Here is a 20,590-nt window from a genome sequence, read left to right as displayed (position 1 = left end):
TTTTTATGATCTGTTTGGGATACAGCCCTAGAAGTGGTATTGCTGGGTCAAAGGGTATGCACAATTTTATAGCTCTTTGGGTGTAGTTCCAAATTGCTCTCCAAAATGGTTGGATCAGTTCAGAACTCCACCAACGATTCCTTAGTGTTCCAGTTTTCCCACATCTCCAACATTTATCATTTTCCTGTTTTGTCATGTTAGCCAATCTGATAGGTGTGATGTGGTACCTCAGAGTTGTTTTGATTTGTATTTCTCTAATCAATAGTGATTTAGAGCATTTTTTCATATGATTATAGATAGCTTTAATTTCTTCATCTGAAACCTGCCTGTCCATATCCTTTGACTATTTATCAATTGGGGAATGACTTGTATTCTTATAAATTAGTTCTCTATATATTTTAGAAATTAGGCCCTTATCAGAGACACTGGTTGTAAAATTATTTCCCAGTTTTCTGCTTCCCTCTTAATCTTCATTGCATTGACTTTGTTTGTGAAAAAAAAACTTTTCAATTTAATGTAATCAAAATTATCCATTTTGTATTTTGCATTTCATAATGTTCTCTATCTCTTGTTTGGTCATAAATTCTTCTGTTCTCCATAAATCTGACAGGTAAACTATTCCTTGCTCTCCCAGTTTGCTTATGGTATTAGCCTTTATATCTAAATTGTGAACCCAGTTTGACTTTATTTTGGTATATGGTGTAAGATTTTGGTCTATGCCTAGTTTCTGCCATGCTCCTTTCCAGTTTTCTCAGCAGTTTTTGTCAACAGTGAATTCTTATCCAAGAAGCTGGGGGCTTAGGATTTACCAAATAGTAAATTAGTATAGTCATTGACTGTTGTGTCTTGCATACCTAACCTATTCCACTGATCTTCCACTCTGTTTCTTAGTCAGTACCAAGTAGTTTTGATGATTGCTGCTTTATAAAACAATTTAAGATCAGGTACAGCTAGACCACCTTCCCTTGCATTTCTTTTCACTAGTTCCTGTGACATTCTGGACTTTCAGATGAATTTTGTTATTGTTTTCTCTAGCTCTATAAAATAATTTTTGGTAGTTTGATTGGTATGGCACTGAATAAGTAAATTAATTCAGGTAGAATTGTCATTTTTATTATATTAGCTCAGCCTACCCATGAGCAACTGATGTTTTTCCAGTTATTTAGGTCTGACTTTATTTGTGTGAAAAGTGTTTTGTAATTGTGTTCATATAGTTCCTGGGTTTTTTTTTTTCGGCAGGTAGACTCCTAAATATTTTATAATGTCTACAGTAACTTTAAATGGAATTTCTCTTTCTATCTCTTGCTGTTGGGCTTTGTTGGTAATATATAGAAATGCCAATGATTTATGTGGGTTTATTTTATAACCTGCAACTTTGCTAAAGTTGTTTATTATTTCAAGTAGTTTTTTACTTGATTTTCTAGGATTCTCTAAGTATATCATCATATCATCTGCAAAGAGTGATAGCTTTGTTTCTTCTTTGCCTGAACAAATGTTCTAATGTTCTAATACATTCAATTTCTTTTTCTTCTCTTATTGCTAAAGCTAACATTTTTAGTACAATACTAAATAACAGTGGTAGTAATGGACATCCTTGTTTAACCTCCGATCTTATTGGAAATGTTTCTAGCTTATCCTCAATTAAACTTCTTGAGAAGACAATTAATACTAGGTGCTTCCACTTCTCTCACTTGCTTCTAAACCCTTTATAATCTAACTTCCAACCTTATTATTTAACTGAAACTAGTTTCTCCAAAGTCACCAATGATTTCTTAATTGCCAATTTTAATGACCTTTTCTCAGTCTTCATCTTTCTTAATGTCTCTTCAGCCTTTGACTTTGTCATTAGCCCTCTTCTGAATAATTTCTCCTCTAGGTTTTCACAACACTGCTGTCTCCTGGTTCTCTCCTTCTACTTGTATGATTTCTCCTCATTCTCCTTTGCTGGATCATCCTCCAGGTCACTCCCAGGTTTATATATCCAGCCCTAAACTCTCTCTTTAGCTCTCATGTGACATCACCAGATGTCTTTTGGATGTCTCGAATTGGATACCTCATAGGCATTTCAACCTCAAAATGTTCAAAACACTTATCTTTCCTTTCAAACCTTTCACCTTCCCAGCTTTCTAATTACTAACAGGGGCACCACCATCCTGTTACTCTTCTAGTCTCAAAACCTCAGTGTCATCCTCCACTACTTATACTAATCCCACCAAATCCTATTAGTTCTGGTTTTAAACACTTTCTGGGTAAGTCCTCTACTCACATAGTTGTCATTGTGGGTCTGATTGATGCTTATCACCTCATGCCTGGAATATTACAGTAGTCTTCTGCCTGGTCTCCTTGCCTCAAGCCTATCCCAATCCACTCTATTTTCCACTCAGCTGCCAAAGTGATTTTCTCAAAGCACAAGTCTAACTATGTCCTTCCCCTAATCAATAAACTGCAAGGACTCATACCTCCAAAGTCAACTATAAAATCTTCTATTTGGCTTTTAAAGCCATTCCCAACGTGTCCTTTCCTACATCTGTGTACTCTAAGATACACTTTAGCTGTTCTACTTGGTGTCCTTCAATAGATACTCTGTCTCCTGACTTCAGGTCTTTTCACTGGCTATCTCCCATGCCTGGAATGCTCTTTCTACTAATCCCTTCCTCTTGGCTTTTCTTACTTCTTTCAAGACTCAACTTACAGCAGGCCTTTCCTATCTCCTTCTGCAAATGCCTTCCCTCTAAGATTTGCCTTCCATTTACACTCTGTGTATTTTGTAATAGGGAGTTATTTGCATGTTATTTTCTTCATCAGAATGTGAGTTCTTGAAGGGCAGGGATCTTGTTTTTGCCAATTTTTGTATCCCCAGGGGCTTAGCACAATGCCTGGTACAAAATGATATTTAATAAATACTTGTTTACTGATCGACAACAGTCAATTATAGTACCATATTGTCAAAGTTAAAGGATAATTCCTTCCAGTTAACAGTAGTAAACTTTGGGGCATATTCTTTTTAGTTTATTTGGTTGTTTGTTGGGAAGTTTTTTTTTGTCAAAACAAAATATATCAAGTTTTCTCTCTGAAGGAAGGTAAAGTTTTATCTCTTGTTATTAAAGGTATTGTTCAGTCGTGTCCAACCCTTTGTGACCGCATTTAGAATTTTCTTGGCAAGCATACTGGAGTGGTTTGCCATTTCCTATTCCAGTTCATCTTACCAATGAGCAAACTTGCTTAGGGACACACAGCTAGTGTCTGAGGCCAGATTTGAACTCATGAAGATGAATCTTCCTGACTCCAGGCTTGGCACTCTATCCACTGTGTCACCTAGCTACCTTGTTATTAAAGGTAGTGAGGAGCAAAGCCAAACCTCACTTTCTATATCATTCAATTCAGTTTTTCTAATTATATACTTGTTCTGAGAAACATGTGATGTGCTGACTATTGGCTTCTTATAAATGTTATTTTTTAAATCCATAAAAGGAAATATTGTGTATTTTTTCAAATAAAACTTAATGGTGTATATTAAAGTAGAAATCCTATGAATTTGACAAATCTAGTTTTTGAGACTCTTAATTGCTTAAGGTCAAGGAAGGAAACCTTATGGCAGGTCACATTGAGGTGCAAATGAACTTCATAGAAAGTTGAACTCCAATTTTGTATAAGTGAAAAGAGCTCAAGTGAAAATAGAAATTTATTTCTCAAACTTCACTGAATTCTATTCAAAACCTGTTTTATAGCTGTAGTCTGAATACATCAAACTGCTTAGCAGAAAAATGGAAGTCTCCAGGAGTCATGATGCAGTAGTGCAAGATTACTTACCATTGATGACATTTGCCCAGCAAGTATTCTTTGTAAATTGTAGTTTCACCTGGCTATAATAAAACCATAATAGGTTTTTTCTGACACACTATTATATGTGTTTTCCTTTTAATTGACATGTGCTTAGACTGGAACTAATATCATTTTATGAATGATATTTCTCTATTTGTTTCTCAAATTGCATTAAAGATTTATGATTATAAGATAGAATGCCAATAGCTAATTTATTTATTTAAGATGTGATGGCTATAGGCTAAAAGTTTGCCTTAGAGATTTTTTAAAAAATATTTTTACTTTTCTCTAAATAAGTTTTGTATCCCTCTCTCTTTGTAAGTCATTTTAAAACAATTTAGATGTGATTAATCTGATCAAACTATAAGATTATGAAAATAACTGAAGGATTACAAATTACTTATATTAATCAATATAGATTGTTAAATAAATTTGTGTAATATCCAAGGAGTGGATTGTGTTTCTTCTAAAATTTAGCATGTAACTGTTCATTTCATAGTACGTTAATATTTAGGTGATCTTTAAGATTTCATTTAGCAGTAATATTTTGTGACTCTATAATGTAGAAATGTTTTCTCTTTTAAAATACATTACTCTTCACTGCTCAAATCTGCTCAAATTATACCTGTTTTCAATATAACATTTGATATGAACTGTTTCCTAGATGAAGAGTAAAGTTACAAAATGAAATGTTTACTATTTAGAGACTATTGAATCATAAACCATAACCTAGAAAGAATATAGAGAGGCCACTGATCTATCCTCCTGATTCTAGAAATGCCTTATATAAACTGTCCCTTACTAATAGTTAGGTATTTTATTTTTAGCCATCACAATAGAAAGGCTAATAATTGTAATTGTTTTAATAGTTCTTAGTATCAGGAAGTTCTTTATATCTAATGCAAATTTCATTTTTTTTTCTTGTCCTGGAAAACTGATAGCTGATAGCTATTCTCTGTATAATAATCTATTAGGTAATGAAATAAGATTATGAATGTTAGAAAATTACTTGATGCCTTTAGTTTTTTATTTTAATACATGACTAATTTTTCAAAACAAGTTGGTTGTTAATTTTTGGGCTGTGATCTCATCCATGTGGAAGTTCAACCTACTTGTGCAAATCACAACCCTTTCATATTGCATCATGTGCAATTCTTGTCTATATCTTTTTAAAATCATTTATAGACAATCTACTAAGCACACTGGCAGCCTTTTGTGTTTCTTTTAATATTTTGTGAACAATAGTGTATCCATGCTATCCATCAGTTATCACTTACTCTAAAAATATTATTGATTATTTCTGTCCCTATATGACCTTCTTTTCTAAATATATCCCTCTCTACTGAGACTTCGCTTTTAACAAAAATTTCAAAACTGTTTCTAACATTATATGCAATATTCTATGCCTATAATTAGCCATTTCTGCTGTGAAGATAGATACGTACATTTTCTCAACTTTTTTTCTGGGGCCAAGCTTAGCCCTGAAAATTATATAGTGTTCAGTTTTATTTATTTTTCTGTTTAAATTGTTGTAGTCATTGTATATGTTGTTTTTCTGGTTCTACTTACTTCAGTCTGCCTTAGTTCATACATCTTCCCATGTTTCTTTGCATTCTTCATATTTGTCATTTCTTATGGCACAGTAATATTAAATTACATTAATGTACTGAAATATTTACTAGCCATTCCCAATTTGTCGGCAGATACTTTACTTTCAGTTCTTTGTCAACATGAAAGTACTCAAAATAAAATTTTAGAATAATGGAACCTTTCCATATTTCTTTGACCACATTGTGATACATGCCTAGTATTGGGATGTCTATAACCCTCACTCAATACATATATGACCAGCGTATATTATTTTGAGTCACATATGTCCTTTTTTAAAAAATTATTTTTATTTATTTTGTTAAATATTTCCCAATTATATGTAAAAAATTTTAACAATCATTTAAAATTTTTTGAGTTTTGAATTCCATATATGTTCCTAATACTATCTTTTATGATACCATTCGTGTGCAAACCATCTTGGTATAGGCTACAGCTTACATATATCCACTATGTGTGTTTCTTTTGCCATTTGGGTTTCATGTAGTTATAATTGTGAGATTTTGTTGTGCTATAAGGCCAGAGCCATATAGCATTACATGGAAAACATTAATTTTTTAAATGTCTTTTGCAGTTGTTGGTGTTATTGAAAGCATTGTATGATTTTCCAAATGTATGATATCTTCTCTTCAATTCTGCCTCTAGCTAATTGCCTAGCCAGTAATTTCAAGGTGCCCCAAAAGTTTTGTCTCAATTTTAAATTGTTAAAGTTTTTGAGACTCCCTGTGATACAGATGAACTAACATGATGGCCTGTTCATTTAACTGCTTGTCATGATCTAGGAAATACATAGTTTTTTTTATTTATTCATACTTCCTACAGTGGTTGTGCCAGCCCTTTTCCTGGCTTTTAAGACTTGAGAGAGAGAAGATTGTAAGAGCACCATATAAAAGAGAGCTGATCAGAAAAGAAAACAAAGATACAAATGTCACCTGGAAGTGAAGGTCCATATGATGGTAGATTACATTAATTCACAGTGACACACAGTAGATCAATTTGTGTGACTTCTACCAGAGGCATTCAGGATATCTTCTGTTTCTTTTCTCTTCTTTTCTTTCCCCCCCCTTTTTTTTTGTTAAAATTGCCATTCAATCCTTTTTGTTTAGAAACTTCCCCATTAGTGATATTTTGAATATTCTTCACCAAAATCCTACTCTGATGCCTTATTCTGACAGGGAAGTCTGAGAGGTTCTCAAGTGTTATGTCAGTGGAATATAAGCTCTATTGGTTTCTACTAGGATGGGAAGACTTCAGGTATGGGCTTAGCAACAACCTATATCTGTTGTGTTGGGACAAGCCGAGGTAAGATATGTTAAGAATTATCTTCAGAGTTTTGGCCAGTAGTTGAAAATTTTCCAGTGGTCATGGCTATCCATGAAATATTCATGAAATAGAGTTAGACTAAACAGACATCGTAGTCCTTTGTGGCCCCTTCTCCTTCTTCAGTAAAGGTGGAAAAACAGTGGAAAGGGGGCCAGAGATTGCTAAGAATCACAGAGTTCTTATATAATCCATAAATGCTGAAATTTTACTGAGGCATAATTCGCCTCCTTTTCCTGGTGTATCATTAAGAAAATCAAGGATACATGCCTATTTCTGGGCATTTGGGAGACATGGAAAAAATAGTTGTGGTTTTGGTCAGGCTTTAATCAATCAATTAATCAAAGTGCTTCTTACAAGCCAGCTGATGTGCTAGCTGTTAGGAATACAACTACAAAAGTGAGATCATCTCAGCCATTAAGGACATTATTCTACCAGGGGATAAAATATGTTCACTGATAAGTAAATAAAAGTGTTATAGAAAATAACTAACAATGACTGAGAAGTGGGCACTCAGAATTGAGAGAATAAGGAAGGACTTTTTGAGAATGGTGGTGTTTAAGCTGAATCTTGAAGGAACTAGAGTGTTAAAGATGAGAGAGCATTCCAGGCATGGGGGACAGTCTGTGCAAAGAAACAGAAGCCCACTATGGGGCTGCTGCAATAATATTAGCCTAAGGGGAGGGTAGTAAGAATAGACTAGAAGGAATAAATGAGAGATTTCAAGGGAAATATGTATAGGCTTGGTTAATAACTGGACTTGGTCAATTAAGTAGGTCTTTGAACCTATAAAATATGCCATTTAGCCTCATTTTGTAAATTATTATCTTCTAAAAATTAGGTATGTTAGAGTGAAAACAAATAAGAATCCTGGAAACCATTAGCAAAAAAAGACTGAAAATTTCTGTTATATAAGATATGAAAGAATGTTGTAGAGAAAGTATTGGTCAACATATTTTTAGAGAACCCACATGTGCCCAACAATGAGTCAGTACTTTTTAGAACTGAAATGTGAGCAATATTAGTGTATAAAAATAGTAAACCAAGAGGAAAAAGCGAAGGTTTTTAATAATTTAGAAAAATTTGGGGCTTTCTATGCTCCTTGGCCAATAGACTGTCTCTTTTTACCTAGACAGTAACATAGCCCTATTTCTTTCTTAATTTCCTACACTATACTCTCATGAAAAATGAAATAAGCCAGTTGTCACAGTGCTTAGGACATAAAAGATAAATACTTGTTGAATGATTGGCAAATTCTAATGTAAATGAATTGGAGAAGAGAAGGGAAGGTAATAAGCATTTATATAGTGTCTACTACATGCTAGGCATTGTACTAAGCATTTTTTTAGGAAAAAAATATTATTTCATTTGATCCTCACAGGAACCCTACAAGGTAGGTACTATTATTACCCCCATTTTACAGTTGAAGAAACTGTGAAAATATTCTATAATGTTCTATTACTATTATTATTTTTGACTTCTTTTAATTCCTGTGGGAGAGAGGGGGAACCCAAGTAACTGAAAAACAGTATCTTCCAAATTTACAAGAACTATTAAAAACATCTTTTCTAGAATTAATACAGTAAGCTTCATAATATAGAATTAGATAATGTTTTATTTTTGATTTATTAAATTTAATTTTGGCCAGAAAATAATACTTAGGAATCATGATACAGTGGAAAGGGCATTGGCTCTGTACTCAGGGTACTTGGGTTCAAAACCTGCCTCAGTCACTTGTGTGTTCTTGGGCAAATCAATTAATCTCTCTGGGCTTCAGCTTTCTTGTTTGTAAAGTAAGGAAGTTGGCATATATGTACTCTTGAATCACTTTCAGCTCTAAATATAGAATCTTATGCTGTAATTAGGATACTTCCTACTCAAAACTTTCTAATGGCTTCCTGTTGCCTCCATGACAAATTCTCAATTTTTTAGCTTAACATTAAAGACCCATTATAATTTTTCTTCATCATATCTATCCAAACTTAACTCTCATTAAATCCCAGCAATTCCCGTTCAAGATCACACCCCACTAAACTGAAAGATACCTCAGAGACAATCTAGTCCTACCTGCCTGACAAATCTTTATATGACATTGCCAATAAATGGTGAGCCAACATTCATTTGAAGACTTCCAGTGAGGGGGAATCTAGTACTGTTCAGGGCAATACTTTTCTACTTTTATATAAGAAGTTTTCCTTACATTAAGCCTAAATTTGCCTTTCTGCATGTTAACCTGTTACTTCTAGGTCTGACATAAAATCTTCAGGTCATTTTCAGATTTATTGCTATCTAGACATGCCTCCCCATCTCATATTTAGGAAGTTGAATTTTTAACCCATTTAGTACTTTACATTTATCCCTGTTAAATTCCATCTTGTTAGATTTAGCCCAGTGTTCTAGACCATCAGAATTTGGAATCAAATCTGTTAGTTATCTCCCCCAGTTTTGTGTTGTCTTAAGGCAGCTAGGTGGATAGAGTCCTAGGCCTGGAGTTAGGAAGACCTTTGATCAAATCTAGCCTCAGACATTTACTAGCTATATTACCTTGGGCAAGCCACTTAATCTCCATCTGCATCAGTTTCTTCATCAGTAAAGTGGGGATAATAATATTACCTACCTCTCAGGATTGTGAGCATCAAATGAGATAATATTTGTAAAAAAGTGCTTAACAGAGTGCCTGGCACGTGTTAGGTGTTATGTAAATGATGATGATGAGGAGGAGGATGATGATAAATGTGCTGTGTCTTCAAGTCATTGATAAAAATATTAAAAAGGATAGGACCAAGGAACTTTCCTCCATCAAGACATTTCACTTTTCACCTAACAACTTTTGCCTAATTTCCTGCTTTTGAAGCTTACAGTTGGCATAAATGTCAATTTAAATCAAATCTGGACTCTTTAAACACTCATGTAGTCTTTCTGCTTATGCCAAACCTACTTATTAAAGGCATAGTGTTTGCTCCACTCCCCTACCCCCCACCCCTGCTCCAGAATACACCACAACTAGCATTTTAAACAAAAATGGACTGTACTTTCTATAATGTAAGTCAATTTGCCTATCTTGGCTTGTAAGCTCCCAGAGGGCAGGTCTTTTGTATCAGAGAAACAGAATTCTCTATATTTGAAAAGGATCCAAATCATGTGTAGTGCCATCCATATACAATAAAACAACAATTCCAATGAATATATCATTCTAAAAGGATATAACTGAACCTGTATCATCTGAAAAAGAATTTTTCCATAGCAAGCTACTTATTTCAGGCTCTGGGTCATTAATTTGCAGCAATCACCAACAGGAAAATGGAATTTCCGTTTATCTTCAAGCTTGACTTTTATTCCAGATTCAAGCAAATACACCTTGTCTTTGAGCTAATTTCATCTGCAGCTGACTTAGTCATAGTTTCCTTGAAGCTTCTGTTTCCTTCCAGTCTATGGGAATACCATTCATATGTTAACCACTTAACTTCCATTTTTTAAAAAAAAATCTCCCCACCTTCATTGAGATTCTCTATTCACTATCACAATTTTTTTGTTGGTGTTAAATCTTTAGCATGAAGAAAGTGAAAATAAATGTATATTTTGAACCAAGATTTTATAAATACAAAGATTATTTCAGATTTTTGTAGGTTAAGATATGGTCTATAATATCATTTTCAAATTTTGGTTTGCTATAGTTGAAATTTCAAGTGAATTAAAAAGATTGTCATTTAAATAGAATTATTACAAAAATTCTTATTTCTAATTTAAAGATAAATTTTGAACTTTTCTGCTTAGTACTTAAAAACAACTGCAAGGGTCTTCAGGAGTGAGACACTCTAAAATAGCTTCTCTTTATGTCTAAAAGTATGTTAGATATGACAGACATTTGTAGCAAGAAGTGAAAAGGTAATAAAATACTTAGGATTAATAAAAATATTTTATAATCAGTGCTATTCAGAGTTGAGACAGGAAGTATTACTCAATTTAGATACTTATGGAGAGATATAAAGCTAGCACAATGATTCACTTGACAAAAACTTAATGGAAGAGGAAATATCCCACAATATGTCAAAACGCAGAGAGACATTTACCGGTCAGTTCTCAAAGCCCGCAGTGTTAATTCAGCATCAGGATCAAATCAGGCAAAGTTGTTTACAGACAGATAAACTGAAGGATCAATAAAACCAGAAGGAGAGCTTGAGGAACAGAAGCCAACAGAGTTCCTAAAGTCATTACCATAAAGGCATGAAATAGGGCTGCCAGGTCAGGTTCAACAAACAGTCCAGTCACGTACACAGGAAACAGAGTTCAGGGCAGGACACAATGAGTTTACATTATGGTCTTGGCACATATTGCTCACTGGAGGGCTTCAGATTCTGTGAGGTCTTTTGTTAGCATCTATTTTCACCTTTCTCTTTGGCTTCTACATCTGTACTTGTTTGGGGCCTGAATAGTGTGTCTTTCAAGCAGCTTAGACATCTAAAAGCTATCAGCAGCTCTCCCTTTGTTCCAAATTATAAGTACCTCTCATAAGCTGTGTCCTTGTTTTCCCACATATTTTTCCCTTCTCCCAGAGCTGGTGTTATAATGTTGGAGGAGTTAGAAAGTGCTTAAAAGTTGTGATTTGAGGAATATCCAAATAGGTTAGTTGCTCACTAACCTATTGTTGTTCAGTCATTCAGTTGTGGCCAACTGTTTGTGACTCCATGGACCACAGCACGTTAGTGCTATCCATGGGGTTTTCTTGGCAAAGATACTGGAATAGTTTGCCATTTCCTTCTCCAATGGATTAAGGCAAACAGAGGTTAAGAGTCACATAGCTAGTAAGTATCTGAGACCAAATTTGAACTCAGGTCTTCCTGACTCAGGCCCAGCCCTCATTAACCTTATAATAATATATAATATAATAATAATAAGGCCAGAAATTCTGTCATCAAAGGTAGGCTAGTTCTGGGAGTCAGTAAGTTTTCAGTTCTTCTGAGGTGGTATGATCTAAGGAGAGATGTGTTTACTACTTGCCTGAGCTATGCTTTGTCTGTGAGTGACCACATGTACTCTTTTCCTCCTGGAACTGAGGGTCCCTCTCTCCTGTGGCCATGCGCTCTGTTGTGCTATTGTTTCTCTTTCCCCTTGGACTGCAACCCGAGACTATGACCCAGATCCATGTATGGGTGATGCTACAGAGTACTGCACCCAGTGCCAGCAAATGAACCACCATAATCTCATTCTGACCAGTTGTCTGACCCCTTTTCTGTCTGTGGGTTGAGAGCTCCAGAAGCTACTGCTGCCAATTTAGTTGCCCTCAAGGCCTGCTCAAGTCTTTCAGAGCATTGCCTGTTTTGGACTGTGCTGCACCCTCACCTGGGCATGACAGACCTTTCCTACCAACCTTCTAAGTTGTCTTGAGCTGAAAAATTGTTTTACCCTGGCCTTTTGTGGGTTCTGCCACTCCAGAATTTATTTTGAGGTGTTATTTAAAGTTGTTTGGAGGGGAATTTGGGAGAGCCCAGGTGAATCCCTGCCTTTACTCTGCCATCTTGGCTCTGCTGGGCAAAAGTTACCATTTCCACCAGTTTCCACCTAGCCTTTTACACAGTTTTATAATCTGGCAAGCAATGGGCATTATGGAGGCTTGAGAAAAATCTCCTCACCAAAGTCCCATTTGGCTACTTTGCAGTTGTGCTAAATGAATTCTCTGGCATGACTGGAAAGGAATTCTGGTTGGTGACACAAGAATATGGTAGTAATGAAAAAAGCATCTCAGATCATAACTCTGATAAACAAAAATCTTTAAATTGAGGGATGCAGAGTAGTATCAAGAAAAAATAATTTAAAAAACAGACTTAATCTAAGCGTCAGACTTTTTACTATCTGCCTGCCTAGGTATAGCTATAATAGCCCTCAGCTATCAATGAAAAAAAAGTTGACTTTTTTGCAGGTGCAAACCTTCCCACGACAGCGGGGAGCAGCAGGATTTGAGCAAGTTACATAGCAGCTAAAACCAGCAGATAGTAGAAGAGAACGGTTGGACTGTCTGGCAGAGAATAGCTCAATAGAGTTAAGTAGAATAGAGTAGAGCTCAGTAAAGCAAAGGACCTCACATTAGTGGATAAAGTGGATAAAGTAGCAGAGCTGATAACATCTATAGAGGAAACCATTATATTCCCTACTCATGTATGCTCACCGCCTGTGTCTCTTACCCAGCTGGTGATATGGTATGTAACATTTGGGAGCATATAGTCCTGAGTGCATGGGAAATCGTGTCTCTTATTTTGCTGTGCTCTTATGTGTTTAATAAATATTTTTTTCATTGATTTATTCCTTAAATGTATTTTACTTTGAGTTTGTGTGCCCTCTGGTCCATCAGTGAGGACCTGTGATCTTTTGGTATGAGTAGCTAATGATCTACCAAGTGCCTTGAACATGCTGTAGGTTTCTGGTGCTACACAAGTCGTGGATTGAGTGCCCACCAGTGCCTTCACTATAAGAGTTCCAAAAAGAAACTATAAATCACATGGTAAAATATATACTTAATTTAAAATAGCAAAGTAACATCCACATTGTATCATCTGGGCAAAAGAAAATACGTAACTAAGGCAGGCTGATCAAGACTTTGCTTCATGGTACTGACATTTAGAGGGCACTGATAGCACTTGCATCATCATTGGAAACAATGCAGCTTAGCATCTTTTTTTTTTTACATCAAGCATACTTTAGTATAGGTATCTGTTATTTAATTGTTGTGGGAGCTATACATAACTTAGGTAAGTCTTAACTTATACTCAGATAAGTCTGAGTATAAGTTGCCTCACACTCAGGAATTTAAGTGACTTCTCATGGTATCAAAGGCAGAAGCTGATCTCAGGTCTTTTAAACCCTAGGCTCAACACTCTTACCTACTAAGCTGTGTTTCCTTTCAGAAAGAATCACTAGTTAACATAGTTCCCTTGAAGATGTGCTCCTCCTTTGCCCAGCCCACACTGCCCTCAACCTCATACCTCCCCTGCTCAAGTCCTCCCCAGAAGTGGTCTAGTGGTATCCCCGGGTCTCTGCCTGCTTTGTCTTGAAAAACAGTGATCTCCCTTGAATGAATTTGTCTTAAAAAGTTGGCTTGAAGGTACCTGTCATGCTGCATGTTCTGGGCATGTTTTGTGTCACTTGCCCCAGGCACAAAAAATCTAATTCCAATTATGATAGTATCTATATCCATGTTCAATATGGACGCAATAATCTTTTTAGATCTTGACCTTATGATTCAGTATGTTAACTATACCTCCTAGTTTTGTGCCTCTTCAGATTTAGTACCATCTATGCCTTTATCCAAGTCATTAATAAAAATGTTAAGAAGCACAGCAATGAACACAGATTCCTAGAGCACTCCAGTCACATTTGCCTTCCAAGATGACATTGAACTGTCGATGTCTACTCTTTATATTGGGGCCATTAAATCCATTTCAAATGTACTATTGTCTAGACCATATCCTTTCATTTTTTTTCCACAAGTACAGCATGAGCGATTTTGTCAAATGTTTTGCTAAAAATTAGATAGTATCATAGAGCTAACACTATAACAAACCTCAAAGGCCGTCTAATGCATCTACTAATTTTATAGATGAGGATACTGGGCTCGAGGAGGTTAAGTGCATTGCCAAAAGTCACACAGTAAATAAGGATCAGAAGCAGTATGTGAATTCAGATTTTCAAATTCTAGAACTAGTACTCTTACTGTACCATGCTGCATATTATATCTATAGCATTCCCGTAATCTACTATTCTAATAACCCTATCAATAAGAGAAATAAGATTAGTATAGTATGACCTATTATTGATGAAGTCAAGCTAGTCCACATCAGAATTCTTTTTTTCCTTTTTACTCACCATTTCTAAGACACATTCTAGAATTTCTCCAGGAATTAGAGTCAAGCCCACTATCCTATAGTTTTCAGATTTCTATTTCCTTCCTTCTTTTGAAAAATCAGGACATTTACCCTCCTTTAGTTCTGTCATTCTCATTATCTGTGGTCTTTTAAAAATCATAGGCAGTGGCTTAGCAGTTCTATCTCTCCTTCACCTCCTAACTTTGGGTGTTCATCAAGACTCTGTCCTGAATCCTCCTTTCTCTCTACACTTTCTTGCTTGGTTACCCCACCATCTCCCGTGGATGTAATTATCATTTCTATGCAGATAACTCACAAGTTATATATGCAGACCATTTCTTCCCTGAGCTTCAGCCCCCCGTCACCAACTGCCAATTAGATATTTCAAACTGGATGTCCTGGAGATATCATAAACTCAACATCTGTTAAACATAATTTACTGTGTTTACTCCTGAACTCATCCCTCTTTCAGATTTCCCTATTTCTGTTAAAAGCACCACTGTTTTTCTTCAATCTCTCAGCTTTGTCACCTTGGCATTATCCATTATCTGCACTCATCAGTTGCCAAATCTTGTCATTCTCACCTCCACAATTTCTCTCTCACCAGATCCCTTTTCTCTTGTCATCTAGTTCAGGCAATCATTACTTCTCACCTAGATTATAGACCATTCTAATTGGTCTTCTTGCCTCAAGTCTGTCTGTACTTCAATTTTTTGTAACAGCTGCCAAAGTAATTTTCCTCAAGTTCAGATTTGACCATGTCACTCCATTAGTCAATAACCTGCAGAAGCTCCCCATTGCCTTTCTTTAATATTTTTTTTTTTGCAAGGCAGTTGGGGTTACGTGACTTGCCCAGGGTTGAACAGCTAGTTAGTGTCAAGTGTCTGAGGCAGAATTTGAACTCAGGTTCTCCTGACTCCAGGGCTGATGCTCTATCCACTGCACCACCTAGCTGACTCTTTCCTACCTCCTACCCATTGCCTTTAGAATAAAATATAAACTCTGTTCAACTTTTAAAGCCCTTTACAACCTGGCCCCCTAGTATGCCTTTCTAGTTTCATAGCATTTTACTCTCTTTCTTCTACTCTGTTAGTTTCTTCTCTCAGTTCTTCACACAGAACACTACAGTTCCCATCTCATTGTCTTTGCATGAGCCATTCACCATGCCTAGGACACACTCCTGTCTCCTTGAACCCTTTTGCTTCTTTAAGATATGACTCAAGCACCATCTACAGTGAAACCTTTCTTGACCTGTTCTCAAATGCTAATGCCTTCCTTCCTTAACTACCTTTGTATTTGACTACCCTGTTTTCATTTGTATTGATTCTTTTATGTGTATTAGCATATGCTTATATATGTGTGTGTATGTGTATATATATATATACACACACATATACATACATAGTGTGTGTATATATATTTATATATGTGTATATGTATACATGTATATGTATGTATATATATGTATGTATGTATATGTTTGTCTTTCCCAACAGAATGTAAGCTCTTTGACAATAAGTTTGTGTGATTCTTTGTATTTGTACCCCTAGCACTTTGAATACTACTTAGACCTTAGTAGGTGCTTAATAAATGCTTTTTGACTGATTGATTCTTTCAGCCTCTAAGGATATCATTCAGATATCTGGGACAGATGACTTAACTGATTAAGGACAACTGGGTATATTTTTTTACTATCTCTTTACTAACTTTGGATATCAACTCATTATCTTTTTTTTTCTATCCTTTTTGGTCCCCTTTGGCAGAGAAAACAAAATAAGAGTTGACCAGTTACCTTCTCTCCATCTTTCCTTTTCATCATCCTATCCACCCCAGTTAATGGTCCTATCCCTCTCTTTTCTCCAGTGTAGCATAAAATAAACAAACAAAACCTCTTGTTGTTATTAACTGTCCTGACACTATTCTCACAGGAATATGCCATGCTTATGCATTCGTCTGTTATGTTGTCTTGCTTCTTGTCTTTGCATGTCTTTTAAAAATTTAATTTGGTTTGTGAATCCCCTATGTGAACACATTGCCTATTTAGGCAGTTCCCCTTTTCTTCCCCATCAGAATTGTTTCTTTGTACCTTTAGACTTTCCCTTTTGGGGAGCTTTCAATACCACCTAAACTGATTTCCCTTGGAGAGTTATAGATTATCCTATATGCCTTTAAAAAAATAACCGTTAGTATCGAATTATATAGTTAAAAATTATCTTTGCCTATTTTATGGAGATCAATTAGACTCTAATTTTACTTTGCATTTCTCTGATTATTGTGATACTGTACATTGTTCATTGGAACATTTCATCTTCATTGATAGCTTGAGTTTCTTCCTTTGAGAATTGCCTGTTCATGTCCAGTGATGACTCACTTACCAGTTGGGGGAATGATTCTTACCCTGACAATTTGCTTTACTTTCTTATGAATTTTGGATATCAGATTTTTGTCATATGCTTCATGCAAAAATTTTACCCAGTTTGTTTCTTTTTTTTTATTTTGGATGCATTATCAATTGTTATGGAAAGGAAAAATGTAATCAAAATCATGTATTTTATCTCCTATAATTTCCTCTGAGTCAGATTTTTATTTTTTGACATTATCCTCACTTCACAGTTAAGAAAGATATAACTGTCCTTTGTTCTCTAATACATTTAGATTATTGTTCCATTTGATTTTTTTGCATATTGTTAGATTTTTGGTTTGGTCACATTGTTTGTCAAATTGTATTCGGTTTTCTTATAATTTTTGTTGTATAATGCTTTCCCTAATGCTTTGTTACAGTGTTGTTATTAAACATTTGACTTGGTGTTCATTTGTTCTAATTTATTATTGTGTAATATATTCTACTCATTTTTGTTATTTTGTATCAGTTTTACTAATTACTGTTTTATAATATAGTTTGAAACCTGAGAGTACAAATTGTCCCTCCTTTTTCTTTTTTATGATTTCCCTTGACATTTTTGAACTTTTATATTCTTCAACTTGAAGTTATTTGAAAACCTTGTTTTCTTTACTAGGTTAGCTTTATTAGGTTTACTAGGTTACTAGGTTGGCCTAACCATGAACACTGAATATAAAAACAACTGTTTAGTTTTTTATTTATATAAAAATTCTTTAGGCTGGTTTAAGTTGTGTGTATGTCTTGGTCAGTTAAATCCCATATATTTCATATATTGTGTCAATATTTTACAATGAATTTCTATTTTAAACACCTTTTTCTGATTTTCATTGGCTCTATAAGAAATGCTAATGATTTTGTTCTATCCTTTTATATTATAAAATGTTTTATGCTATATCCTGCTATTTTTCAGAGGTTATTATTTCTATTAAGTTCTCTTTGGTCTTCTAAATAAACCATCACTTCATCAGCTGATAGATATTTTAATCTCTTCTTTTCTATTTTTTTGTTTGTTTGTCTTATTGCTGTGGCTGGCACTTCCAGATAATTTAAAAAGATGATTAGATGACTTTGAGGCAGATAGAGATAGGGAAGGACTATGAAAAAATGCAGTGGAAAATATGGTTCTTGATTAAGAAATGTAAGAGGCTAACCTACATAGGAACATGATTCCTATATATCATGAAAATTTTATTCAAAAAGGGCATTGGAAAGGACCCCAAAAGATATGGAGTATACCAAATAACATTACCCCCAAACCAAAATATATCTTATCAGATGAGAAGTAAATATCTATTTCCGTGACAGTCCTTTCCAAATAAACTGTCTTTGTAAAGTCAGACCATCATTTTAAGATCCTAGGATCACTTGTTACAAAACAGCTCAGAATCAATATCAATGAAGAGGAATGAATAGGATGAGAAGAAGATATGGTGAGCATGTAAAGCAATTGCACCTGACTTATTCAAACAAATTATGATGCTTGCATGTGAAGTCCTTGTGGCATAAGTCAGGAAGAAGTGGGTTCAGTTTCTGCCTCTAGCACTTCCTTATTATGAAACTATGTGTAAATTATTTAATTCTGTTCTTCAGACAACTCTCATTACACCACCACTGTTGTTTTACTAACCCTGTATAACTTTTGGGTGAAATTTCCTTCTATTGATACACTGATTCAAAATTGTACCTGATTATCACCGTTGATTCACACATAAGATTTTTCTTACTACTATGATTTCTCTAGGAATTATCTAGAGATTCATTCCTGGGCTGATTTGCATATCAAAGGCCATAGTAGGCCTCTGCTTTTCTTTTTAAAATGCAATTTAAAAATAAACGAGGTATATCAATGGAACAGGCTAGACAAGGGAGAATCAGAAGCAATGAGAATCAATATCCCAGTGTTTGATAATCTGGAAAACATAAATTACATAGGAAAGAGCTCCATATTTGATAAAACTGCTAGGACAACTAGGAAGCAGTCTGACAGAAATCAGGCTTAGACCAACATCTTACATCATAGTTCATAAAACATTCTAAATGATTATGGGACCTTGATCTTTAAGATCATACTATATAAAAAATCAGAAGAAAAGAAGATCATATACTATTGATAGGTATAGGAGGGATATATGTTCCTAACCCAACCAGGAATAGAGGCAATTATAAAAGGTAAAACATAATTTTTATTACATTAAACTGAAAAGCTTCCGCACAGACAAAATTCATACACCTAGGATAAGAAGGGAAGTAGCTAAAGGAGAAAAAAATCTTCATATATAATTTTTCTGGGGGTTTAGTTCATAAAATTTATTAACAATTAGCATATCTGTACATTTTGAGTGTGACACTTGTGTGAAATACATATATGTGCACAACCATACCACACATGTATATTATACATTTATTGTGACAAAATACATGTATTACACATGTATATAGTGTACATATTTGTTATATATGGTATGTATCTATGCATATACATATGTGTATATAAACCAAAAACCATTCCCTCAAAAGATTAGTGATCAAAGGATAGGAACAAACAGTTCTCAAAGAATTGTAAACTGTTAACAACCACATGAAAGGATGCTCCAAATCACTAACAATGAGAAACATGTACATCAAAGCAAGAGATATGTGAAGACACTCTCATCTTACCCCTTTGTAGTGGTGGGAGGTCCTTAAGGGTTGCACAGTGCACATATTTTCAGACTTTTTTGACATATTGATCAGCTATGCTGATTTTTTTCTCTCCTTTTTCTTTCTTTTTGTGTTAAACAAATACCATTTGTTATATAGATTGACTGTCTGGGAGGAAGAAGAGGGAGGATTTTGGGAGAAACTATAGTGATGTAAAACAACAAAACCATCAATTAAAGACTTATTTAATAAAATTAAAATGCTTGAAAATGTGTCTCAATATGTATTCTTATATATGTATATTGTATACTCATATGTATGTATACATATACAATATATGTATATATACATATATGTAATATTTCCAGGTTAGCTGTGTAGAAGATAAATAATCCAACGTTTTCTGTCCTCTCATTTTTGTATGAATAATCCTGTGCCTTTTGACTTGATATATCTTGATATGGGATAATCTTCTTGGCTAAAAGATCCTCTATTTAAGAAACTGGAGACAATGTATTTTCTATGTGAGCTGAGCTTGAGTGAATTGCTGTTTTTTTGAGAGCAGATGTTGAATTCCATTGATCTGTAATCTATCATTTGATCTTACTAGCTCTGGGAAGATTTCTTATCCAATTCCTTAAAAATGGAAGCTGAACACTGTCTTTGTGTTTTTCACATAAGCATTCAATGAGATAGCATAGGTAAAACGCTTTCCAAACCCTAGAGCACTATATAAAGGTATATTGATAATGTTGTTATAAGTAGAAAGTAGTAGTAGTGGTAGTAGTAGCAGAAGCAGCAGCAGCAGCAGCAGCAGCAGCAACAGTATCTCTACTTTCTGAATTCAGGTTCTGTCATTACATAAGAAGTTTTCAGGCTTTCCTTAGAATTATGTCTTATTTTGTAGCATTTTCTACTTTTGTTGTTGTTGTTGATTTTTTTT

This window comes from Vombatus ursinus, unplaced genomic scaffold, assembly GCF_900497805.2.
Source record: "Vombatus ursinus unplaced genomic scaffold, bare-nosed wombat genome assembly UNPS02010788.1, whole genome shotgun sequence".
Taxonomy (NCBI): Eukaryota; Metazoa; Chordata; class Mammalia; order Diprotodontia; family Vombatidae; genus Vombatus; species Vombatus ursinus.
This window is presented reverse-complemented; position numbering follows the sequence as displayed.